This window comes from Hippopotamus amphibius, chromosome 9 (assembly GCF_030028045.1).
Source record: "Hippopotamus amphibius kiboko isolate mHipAmp2 chromosome 9, mHipAmp2.hap2, whole genome shotgun sequence".
Lineage (NCBI taxonomy): Eukaryota > Metazoa > Chordata > Mammalia > Artiodactyla > Hippopotamidae > Hippopotamus > Hippopotamus amphibius.
This window is the reverse complement of record NC_080194.1, coordinates 125337970-125350577: the sequence shown is the minus strand read 5'-3', so window position 1 is coordinate 125350577 and position 12608 is coordinate 125337970.

Genomic DNA, 12608 nt, shown 5'->3' with positions numbered 1-12608 from the left:
ATAAATAATATAAATATACCCACATTCAGAAAATGAGAGAACATTTCCAATTAATTTTATGAGGCCAGCCACATACAAACAGCAACAACAAAAACCACATACCAATATTCCTCATGAACATTGATGTAAACATCCTTAATAAAATATTTGCAAATCAAATCCAGCAATACATAAAAAGGATAATACAACATGAACAAATGAGATTTATCTCAGGAAGGCAAAGCTGGTTCAACATTCAAAAAGCAATTAGTGTGGGCTTCCTAGGTGGCGCAGTGGTTAAGAATCCACCTGCCAATGCAGGGGACACGGGTTTGATCCCTGCTCCAGGAAGATCCCACATGCCGTGGAGCAATTAAGCCCATGGCCACAACTATTGAGCATGTGCTTTAGAGCCCATGAGCCACAACTATTGAGCCCATGTGCCGCAACTACTGAAGCCCACGTGCCTAGAGCCCATGCTCCGCAACAAGAGAAGCCACAGCAATGAGGAGCCCGTGCACCACAACAAAGAGTAGCCCCCACTCACCACAACTAAAGAAAGCCCACACACAGCAAAAAAGACCCAACACAGCCAATAAAATAAATTAATTAACTAATTTTAAAAAAGCAATTAGTGTGATTCATCACATTTTAAAAAAAAGGAGGAAAATCATGATTTTTCTCAAAAGGTATAGGAAAAACACCTGACAAAATTTACTCCCATTCATGATTTGTTTAAAAAAAAAACTCTCAGCAAACTAGGAACAGAAGGAAACTTTCTCAATCTGATAGGACATTATTTTAAAACTTACAGTTAGCATCATATTTAATAGTAAAACAATAAATACTTTTCCCTTAAGATAAGGAATAAGGTAAGGATGCCCATTATTTCTTCTTCTATTCAACGTTTTGCTGGAATTCCTACTAGTACAATAAGGCACGAAAAATAAAAGGCATAAAGAATACAAGAGAAAGAAGTAAAACTGTCATTACTTGCAAATGACATGATTGTGCATATAGAAAAACCTATGAAATCTATAAAAATCTTCACCATAATTAAGGCGTTTAGCAATATTTCTAGATATAAGGTCAATATATAAAAGTCAATTAAATGTTTATATACTGGCAATGAACAACTGGAAAACAACATTTTAAAACAATGCCATTTAAAATAGTATCAAAAGACATCAAATAACTAGGAATAAATCTGAAAGAAAGATTTACATGACCTCTGCACTGAAGATTACTTAAAGAAGACCAAAATAAAATGGATAGACATAACATATTCATGGATTGGAAGGTTCAATATTATTAAAATATCAGTTCTCCCCAAACTGATCTATAGATTCAGTGCAATCCCAAGCAATCTCAAAAGAGTACCCTATGAAACTCAATAGTCTGACTCTAAAATGTATATGGAAATGCAAGCAACCTAAAATAGCCATGACAATCTTGAAAAAGGAAATCAAGATTGGAAGACTTACACATCCTGATTTCAAGACAATATAAAGTCACAGTAACCAAGATAGTGTGGCTATTGGTATCTATTATCCATAAGGATGGATAATAGATCAGTGGAACAAATTAGAGAATTCAAAAATAGACCAACACATATATGGTCAATTCATATTTTACAAAGATGCCAAATCAATTCAATGAGGAGAGGAATGCTTTCTTAACAGCTTGTGGCAAAACTAGGCATCCACATGGGAATAAAAGAAACTTTGACCTCTATTTCACACCATACACATAAATTAATTTGAGATGGATCAGACACACAGAGACATCAGAGATCAACACAAAGTTGAAACCACGGAACTTCTATGAAAAATCCACAGGGAATAGCCTCGTAATCTTGGGGTTAACCAAGTTTCTTAGACAAACACAAAAAGCACTAACCAAAAAAGAAAAAAAAAAGATGATAAACTGGATTTCACCAAAATTTTAAGTGGCTGCTTATCAAAGAATACCATTAAGAAAATGATGAGGCAAGCCCGTGTACTGAAAGAAAATGTTTGCAACACACGCATCTGACAATGAACTGTTATTCTGAATGTCTAGAAAACCCCTACAAATCAATAACAAAAAAATAAACGCAACTGAAAAACGGACAAAGACTTAAACATAAACTTTCCAAAAGAAGGTAAGCAAAAGGCCAAAAAGCACATGAAAATCTGCTCTACATTATTTAGTTATCAGGGAAATGCAAACTGAAACCATGATGAAATACCATTTCACGTTGCCTGAGATGGCTATAATCAAAAATAATGACAATAGCAGATGTGGGTGAGGATGTGGGATAACTGGAACTCTCCTTCATTGCTTATGAGAATGTAAAATGGTACAACCACTTTGGAAAATGCTTTGTCAATTTCTTACAAAGTTAAATACACACCTACCCTATGAACCAGCAATTCCACTCGTATTTACTGAATGCAAATATATGTCCACACAAAGATTCGCAAATGATTGTTCATCAGGGCTTTATTCAGAATAACAAAAAAACTGGAAACAAATGCCCATCTAGAGGTGGATGAATAAACAAATTGTGGACTATTCATAGAATGGACTACTACTCACCAATAAAAGATTAAAAGGGAAGAACTACTAATACACACAACATGGATCAACCTCTAAAACATTTTGTCTTGGGGGAAAAAAAGCCAGGCAAAAAGGAGAATATATTATATGATTCCATTTATATGAAGCTCAAGAACTCACAAACTTAATCCATGGTGATGGAGATCAGAACAGTGATTGCCCCTAAGAGGTGATAGGACTGTACGAGCAGGGTCACCAGGAGACTTTCTAGGGCTATGGAAACATTCTACATCTTGTTTGGCATGATGGTTACATGGATGTACACAATTGTCAAAACTCATCAAATTGAACACTTAAGATCTCTGTGTTTTATTGCATATTTTTTGAAAATCAAGTAGAACACACAACTCCAGATTTCTCAAGCAGTGCAGTCTGCATTCTGCAGAATATTGAATTTTCAGCACTCTCAGTGTCATTTTCATTTCTTTTATGCCTCTTGATTTCTGAGTTTCTCCCAACAAACCAACCCCTGGCATACCATATAGTCTTTCTGAATGTTTCCAGCCAAGCTGTATAGAGCCAAACTCTCACACATCAGTAACAAAGTCTTTACTTTGGGACACTCTAGAAATCCAACTACATGATTTTGAGACTTATTTACTGTTAACACTCCCCCAAGGTTTGATCTTAATATTACTTCAAAATTAAATACACTGCCTGTGTTATACCTCTCACTACCAAGGTTACAAACCAACTGCCTACAGTATATTTTGTTTGAACCACACAGTATTTTTTCATTTGAGCCAACATGCAATAATTAGACATTTTCACACAGACTTCCAGATTTTTTTTAATCATCTGTAGATCCAGAAATAATCAACTAGTGCTAAAATATGGCAACTCTCTTTTCAAAGGGCAGCTGATCACTTTTTTTACTTAATTACATTCCTTTTTAAAGGGCTCATTTACTGCTAAGCCCGCAAAAAATAAAGTCAATGGCAACATAACAATGTTATTCAATTCTAGCTGGATACTGTTGGCTACAGAAGAATCTGAGCTATACCCTGCTCTATGTTTAAAAAGGAGAATATAAACTGTTGTAAGACATTTTAGCATCTATAGAGTTTCTTCTTGACACAATCACATGGATGAGAGAGAATTAAAAAGTAAATAACTTTACCACACCATAACTGAACCTTTATTTATACCAAGTCTGCATGACACCTACACTCAGCCCTAAGTCCACCTGAAAATCTCTTTGTATGCAAATACTAACATCAGTCCTGAAATGAGAAACACTACCGCAAGTCTAAATTCTTCCACTGAACTCTAAGCTCCTCGAGGAACAGGGATATATCTTATTGATTTTTACATCCCTGGAACTAAGTATAATATCTGGCCCAGAGCATTAACATATTTTTTCATTAAATGGACTCAATGGGCACTGGGTATATAAACATCTCTCAAGTGGGAAACTGGAATGCAGTAGAGATGCAGATTTTTAAAACAGACAGAGAGCTCCCTCCTGCTCTTCTACTCAAAGTAGGGAAGAGACCAGAGTTACAGATACTACCAGGGACAGAGTCCCTCAAAGATATCTTGAACTCAGGTAAAGATGCTGCTTTTTTTTTTCTTTCTTTCTTTCTTTTTTTTTTTTTTTTTTTTGGGCACACGGGCTTAGTTGCTCCGCGGCATGTGGGATCTTCCTGGAGCTGGGATCGAACCCATGACCTCTACATTGGCAGGCGGATTCTTAAACACTGCGCCACCTAGGAAGCCCCAAGATGCTGCTTTTTATAAAACGTCACACCCAACTTTAACACCCAGTTAATTTAGTCCATGTTCCAGAAAAGTCAAACTGGGGAAAGGATATAGGGTACAGGGTTAGATTTCCAAGGTGAGATGAAGGAGATTCTGTGAGTACAGCATAGGAAGATCTCAGGAGGGAATTTGGGGGCATAGAGGGAGGTGCCTTTCATATCCAGGAGACCAAAGACAAGTGTGACCTGATAATATTAACACTGGTAACAGTGATGATACTAGTAAATAACAATAAATAATCCTCTCATTTAATCTTCACTAAAACCCAACCAAAAATAAACAAAGGCCCTGAGTCTGGCAGGCTGCAAGGAACTGAACACCGCCCACGTGAGCTTAGAAGCAGACCCATCACCACTGGCGCCTCCAGAAGAAGACGCAGCCCAGCCAACACCTCACACTGCAGCCTTGTGAGTCCCAGAGCAGAGGACCCATCCAAGCCCCCTGCCTGGATTTCTGACCCACAGAAATTGTGCCCTAATAAATATGTGTTAAGCCACAAAGTTTGCAGTAATATGTTATACAACAATAAACAACAAATACAAAAACAGTCTTACATAATTGAGAGAACTAAGGAAGATGTAGAATTTGGATTTGAACCCGATTTCAGACTTGCGCTCTCAGCCTCCCCAGGGAGACCCAACCTGGGAGAAAGTAATGCAGGGCTGTGATCACTTTCCTCTTTCTGCCCTGGAGTCTCCCATATGCATATCATACACGAGAGCCCTGCTGCCTGTGCCAAATGTATTTCTGACAAGTGAAGGAACATTGTGTGCTCTCCTGCTTCACTGAGAGCTCCATGAGAGAGGGACCACCTCTGTCTTGTTTACACCACATCCACCAGGCAGCTGACACACAGAGGAGCGAATAGTGGGGAGACCTAAGAGTTTGTAGAAGTAGTTCTCAGATCACTGTACACATAACAGTTGCCTGGGGTGCTTGTGAAATACATACCATCCTGGGCCCTACTCACAAGATTCTGATTTGATGGGTCAGATTTGGATTCAGAGAAGCTACATGGTTAGCAAAGATCCTGGGGCATTTGGTGCAGCTGATCTTTAGACTGCAGTATACAAATTACCCCAAAAATATGAAAAAAATGGAAAGGCAGAGCTGTGCTAGAGGCTAGAAGTGAACACAAGCATAACATGAAAGGGTCATTTCCAGGAGGAGAGTCTTAAGTGGGAGTTCTCATCCCAGGCTGCACATTAGAATCACTGGGGGGTTTTAAAATCCAAATCCAGGCTCCACTCCCCAGACCAATTACTTTAGAATCTCTGGGGGTGGAACACAAGCACCAGTATTTTTTTTAATTGAGGTAAAATGTATATAACATAAAAGTCACCATTTTAAAATGTACCGACAATTCAGTATCACTTGGTATATTCACAGTTTTATGCAACCACCACCTCTATCTAGTTCCAAAACATTCTCAAAAGGAAACCTCAGATGTGATCCCTGATCAGAGAACTAAGATCCCGCATGCCACACAGTGTGGCCAAATTGAAAAAAAAAGAAAAATTAGAGCTTATGGCAGTTCCCCGGTGGCCTAGTGATTAGGATTCCAGCCTTTCACTGCCATGGCTGAGGTTTGATCCCTGGTCAGGGAACTGAGATTCTGCAAGCCATGGTGCGGCCAAAAATAGATATAGATAGATGATAGATAGATAGATAGATACATACATACATACATACATACATACATACATACATATATACATACATAATTAGATGGGTAACCATGAAAATAAAAAGGAAAAAAAGGAAACCTCACACCCATTAGCAGTCCCTCCACCTTCCCTCCAGCCCCTAAACTGCTTTCTGTCTCAATGGGTTTGCCTATGTCAGACATTTCACATAAATGCAATCACATAATATACACAATAGACAAAAGGTGGAAACAGCCCAGACATCCATCAACAGATAAATGGCTAAACAAAATGTGGTCTATCCCTATGATGGAACATTATTCAGCCATAAAAAGGAATGAAGTACTGATAAATGCTACAACATGGATGAACCTCGAAAACACCACACTGAGTGAACGAGACATTTTTTTAATCTCCCAGGAGATTCCAAGGTACAGCCAAGGTCAAGACTCATTGGTCTTAGCAATGGACACAGTTCAGGCTGAATCAAATAAGGCAGTCAGGGGAGGGAGGGACATTTCATTGAGGATGACCATGTGTGGATGCCCGGTCGCTGCAGGGATGGGGGTGAGGTGTTGATGACAGCAGCCCCAATCCCAGTGTGTGGGGACACATTTTACTCCTTTAGAGCCTCAGCCAGTTGATAGATTTCATGGGTCCTCCAGCTCTAGGACACAGAGGCCAAGGAACCCAGTGAGAGGGCATTTGGAAAGAAAGTTCATGCTAGACCAGCCTTGATCCCAGCCATAGGCCCAACCTAACTTTCCAAATTCCTTCTGAAATTTGACTTGCCACTTCCAGAAAACCCAAAACTCTGCCCCAAAATCAAAGTGGGACACCCCAGAGTTCATTTAAGAGGAATGAGCTTTCAAAAACAGCTCTGATGCACGTACCCAGCTAGAATCACCCCAGTTGCCTTCCCTTCCCAATCAGGGGAAGTGACGGGAGTGCTCCAGAGTCTATTTGCATCAGGTTTTTATGGAAAATATGGTCGTGTCACTCACAGGAAAAACAAATCACAGCCCACGCTGGAGCTGCGGCTTAATAATACGGCTGAGCGTTACTGCAGGCTTTACACAGCAATATCAAACTCGAGAAAACCAGCAACAAGCTCCCAGCAACGTTTCTGCCAAATGATTTGGGGGAGAAAACAGCAGAGGCGCCCCTTAACATGGCTTTCTCTGCATGAAAGGGTTCGGTTGGCAATGCCAAAATGTGCTCATTGCTGGGGTCTTTCAAATCAAAGCAAGCTGAGCATGGACTGTCCTCCTGTAGCCAGCCAGAAGTGGATTTAGACCAATATAATAACACCGGTGCAAATCTGAATAGATTTCACTCCCCCACAGCAATCCAGATTATTTTAATATGCTTTCCCAGTGGCATTCATATTTCTCACAAAAGCCAATGATCATCCCTCTGCGATGAATTAAAACAAAGAATTAATAAGTTCAGGACATGGGGTGGGGGTGAGAGTTGCTGGCTGTACAAGAGTACACTGGAAATGGCATTTCCAAGTCCAGACGTCTTCATCCAAATGCCAACACTCCTGCTTGCATAGGCCCCAAGGCTTCTCAGACTGGAGGACCTGATTAGCAAAGCTATTTGTTCACACCCCTTCTCTCCAGACCTCTAGCCCACTCAACCCACCTTCCAGTGCCAAGTCTTATTGGTTTTACCTCCTGAATCTTTCTGGAATCCACTCACTGCTTAGCCACCCTCTGACATCATCATGAATCAAGCCACAGTCTCCACCTGTTTGATTATGAACACCTCCGAACTGGTCTCTCCATTTCTCCTTCTCCTGTTGCAATCTTCTATTCCACCCAGAGACCAAAGGAACACCTTCAGAACGCACATCCAAGCAGATCACTCCCTTCTGATGGCTCCCCACTGCTCTGTGGGTTAACGATCACACAAGCTCATCTTTACTGGGCACGGTTATCTCGTTTCACCTTTACGACAGCCAATGGGCGGTTAAGCAGCATACCCCAGGTGACACAGCTAGCGTGTGGGTCCAGTGCCTCCACAGGAGACCTACGTGATCCTGCCTCTCCCTCCTCCAGATCCTTTTCCTCATACTTTCTCTTGCCGTCCAGGCTCCAGCCACATGAAGCTCTTTGATGTCCCTCAAATTTGCTACATTCCTTTCTACCTCAGGGCCTTCACATGTGCTGTTCCTCACCCTGAAATGCTGTTCCCAATCTTTTCTTACTTGGTTAACACATTCACCCTCCAGATCTCCCCTTAAATGTCATCTCATCCTGGAAGACTTTATTGTTTTAATATAACAGCTTTATTGAAATATAATTCACATACCATATAATTCATCCACTTTAAAGTACACAATTCAATTGTTTTTAGTGTATTCACAGAGTTGGGTACCTATCACCACAATTTTAGAACATACTCATCACCCCAAAAAGAAGCCCTGTATCCATGAGTGGTCACTTCCCATTTCCCTCAACCCCTAGCTCCTAGCAATGACTAATCTACTTTCTGTCCCTATGGCTTTGCCCATTATAGACATTACATATAAATGGAACCAAACAATACGTGGCCTTTTGTGTCTGGCTTCTTTCACTGAGCCTCATATTTTCAAGGTTCATTCATGCTATAGCATGTAACAGCACTTCATTCACTTTTATGGCTAATATTCCATTGTGTGGACACACCACGGTCTATTTAACCCATACATCCGTTGATAAACATTTGGGTTGTTTCTGCTCTTTGACTATTATGAAGAGTGTTGCTGTGATGTGTGTGTACATATTTGTGTGGACATATTTTCGTTCCTCTTGGGTCTATACCTAGGAGTGGAATTTCTGGGTCATATGAGAACTCTGTGCTTAACCTTTGAAGAACTTCCTGATGGTCTAAGGAAGCCTTTCCTGACTCTCCAAGACTGAGGTTCCCTCTCACCATTTGTATATTCTCCTCATACCTTCTACTCCTCTTTCGGAGCAATTGTGACAAATATGTCAGCGACCTGGTTAACTCTCAACTTAATGCCCATACCCCCTCTGGACCATCAATGTCCAATAGAAATATGATGTAACCACATGCTTCCTTTCACAATTTGTAGCAGTCACATTAAAAAATAATCATAATAAGGGACTTCCCTGATGGCACAGTGGTTAAGGATTCACCTGCCAATGCAGGAGAACGGGTTCAAGCCCTAGCCAGGGAAGATCCCAGATGCCCGGAGCAACTAACCCCATGCGCCACAACTACTGAGCCTGCGCTCTAGAGCCCGCAAGCCACAACTGCTGAGCCCACATGCCACAACTATTGAAGCCCATGCACCTAGAGCCCGTGCTCTGCAACAACAGAAGCCACCACAATGAGAAACCCGCACATCACTACAAAGAGTAGCCCCTGCTCTCCGCGACTAGAGAAAGCCCACATGCAGCAACAAAGACTCAATGCAGCCAATAAAATAAATAATAAATAAATAAATTTTTTAAAAATAAAATAATCATAATAAAATGAAACAGTTGAAAGTAATTTTAGTATCTTTTATTTGACCAAGTATACCCAAAATAGCATTTCAGCATGTATTAAACATTTTTAAATAGTAATGAAACACTTCACATTATTTTTTTTTATATTTTCTTCAAAATCCAGCATGTATTTTCACTTCTGACACATCACGATTGGTACTCACCCCATTTCAAGTGCTCAGTAACCCCACGTGGCTAGTGGTTACCGTATTACTGGATAGGTGTAACCTAAACTTCTCATTCCCTGAAGGAAGGAACTTTGCCTTCTTTTACCAATTATCATATCCTTAGTTCCTGGTACAGTGTCTAGGATGGAACAGGCATCCCGTGAATATATGCTGAATACTGAATAAGTGAATCCATCCTAACCTGAACTCCTCCAAAAAACTCTCAAAACTTCACATAGATCCATCTAGTCTTTCCAGCAACTTGAATATGTTAAGAAAGGCAATGAAATGTGGGACTCCTGTGTGCAGTACCACAGGTCACCAGGACCTTCCACTCTTCAGGGAAATAGAGTTTTTGTTGAAGCCAGAATCAATTTAACAAGTAGGTGTTTTGTTTTGTTTTTTAATGTGACTGTGTTTTATTTTGTTTTATTTGTTTTATTTTTTGATGTGTGAACCACTTTGAATGGGCAGAGTGGCTGTTTGGGGAAGCCTATTTAATGTCCTCCTTTTATTTTAAAATGTTGACTAATGTTATTATAAAAGGAAGTAGCTCCAACAGGTAGGTGTGCATGTACTCTCTCTCTCTCTCTCTCTCTCACACACACACACACACACACACACACACGCACACACAGCCCATGAGTCCATGGGGCAAATGAATCTAAGAGCAGCTCCCTAATACCCAGCCTTCTTTGTGGTAAGGAAATAATTACCAGCATGTAAAAAGCCTATAGACATTCAACCATTCTCACTTCCTGCAAAATTCAAATCTACAATTGATTTTCCTTCTAGGCTCCTGAAACCAGCTTTGTCAAAATTACTCAGGAATAGAATGAGGCCAAGTATTGCCCCTCAGGGACTCAGGACAAAGCAAGTTAGCCATGGTCAGTGCAGAGTTGGACACATGCAATTACACCCAGACCTACGGGACAGCAATGCCCTGTATGGTTCCTTTCCAGCCAGGTCCCCACTGCCTGGGCTGCAGCCAGAAGCATTCAGGCACAGGTGCATTAAGCAAGTATTTATTGGATTTTATTGGTGGTTAGAGGGTTCTAGTCGATTACAGTGCATTAATGGACCCAATTCTTCACAATGCCCTAAATCCAGGCCTTTTGCCATATGATTTCACAGTCCTTCTCACTGAAGAGTCAGAGTGTATTTCTCCAACCCTTGACATTGGGTTTAGGTGTATGTCTTGCCTTGGCCAATGGAATGTTGGCCTATGTTACATGACCAAAAGTTTGCAAAGTAAGTGCTCAATCCTTCCTGCTCTCTTGTGCCTCTGCCATCATCATCAGAACACACCCAGGCAACCCTGCTAGTCCTGAGAGAAGATAAGAGACACTAGGAGCACAGCGCAGCTTCCCAGATGTACTCAGCCTAGATCAACCAACCCTTAGCTGATCTGCAGATCCACAAAAATATATAGTTATTGTGTTAAACCATTGGTTTGGGGTGGCTTGTTACATAGCACTTTTGTGGCAATAGTTGACCGATACAAAGGCCACTGTCCGTTATCTCTGTAAGTTTTAACTACATTTGAACAGACAGACAGCTACACGGGGATCCTCCAATTGCCTTTATTTATAACAAAGTGGACTGGAGAGCTAGTTTGGCCCTAACACTATCAGTTACCTACCCAGAAACTGGTTATTCCTTTCTTCTTCCCTGTTCACAGAACTCCTATTTCACTCAGTTATGGGGCAGCCTTGTTTTTTAGAAACACTGGCCTCAGAGAATGAATCATGATTGGTTTAAGCGGGGTTTGGCAAACCCAAACAGCCCAAGGGCCAAATCTGGCCCACTGACTGTTTTTGTAAATAAAGTTTTATTGGAGCAAAGCCATGCCCATTCATTTATGCACTGTCTGCTGCTTTCACACTACAATAGCAGAGTTGAGCAGTTGCAACAGAGGTCGTCTGAATCAAAAAGACTAAAATACTACTATTTTTTAACAGAAAAAGTTTGTTTTTCCCTAGTCTGAGGCTTAGATCCTAAAGTAATGTTATTCAAACTCCCCTGAGCCAGTGATTGGTTTAGGACTGGTCCCAAGATTCCATTCCAACTGCCCTATTGAGGGCTAATGTGGCTGAGATGCAAGAAGTCTGCTGAGATTTTCCAGGAGAGGCTTTAATATACAAATGTTCAGGGAGATGTTGTGCCCCTTCCTTCTTGCCTGTGTCTGTTGTCACGTGAGGACTTCATATTTGGATTGTGTCAGCCTCCTCCATCCCTCTGTGACGGGGAGAAAGGCAAGAGCATCACAGAAAAGGCAAACTAGAAATCCATTGTCTCAAGATATTCATTCTGCAAACTCTGCAGTCAGCTACCTCTGGTCTTAGTGTTTGAGACAGTAAACCCCTGTTGTTCAAGATGGGTGGATAGTAACTTACTGGCTGGATCTGCCTGGCAGGTCTTGTCTGTCTTGCCCCAAAAAGCCTGGGGTCTGTGCAAGGGACTGAGGAGGTGAACCCCACTGCCACAGTTTAGGCAAAGTAACCCACCCACTAATACGTGAATGTGGACAGATAGAGTCAGCATTTCCTCTGTCTCACCAACCAGATCAAAAGGAGCAGAGAGAGATGTGGAAACTTCCCTCCTAGCTCATCCCCAAGGGGACAAAAGTGATGCTGGAACCTCCTACCTCTATGGACCGAAGAGGGGAAACTAGGGAGAGTTCCAGGTAGGAGAGATGCAACAGTGGTCACAATGTTTACGGAGCTTTGGTCTGTGGACCCAGTAGGAACTGCATTTCTAGACACAGGGTTTAAGAATGGAAACTTGGAGTCATGTCTGCTGGCATTCTCCTTCCCTCCAAGCCAGAGGGAATACATTTTGCTCCACCACACCCGGGTGTAAGAAATGTCACATTCCTATTTCTGTAACTCCAGTTAAATCTGCTCAGAGTCCCCATACGCCTGGCAGGTGGGGAATTCAGTCTTGTCATTATC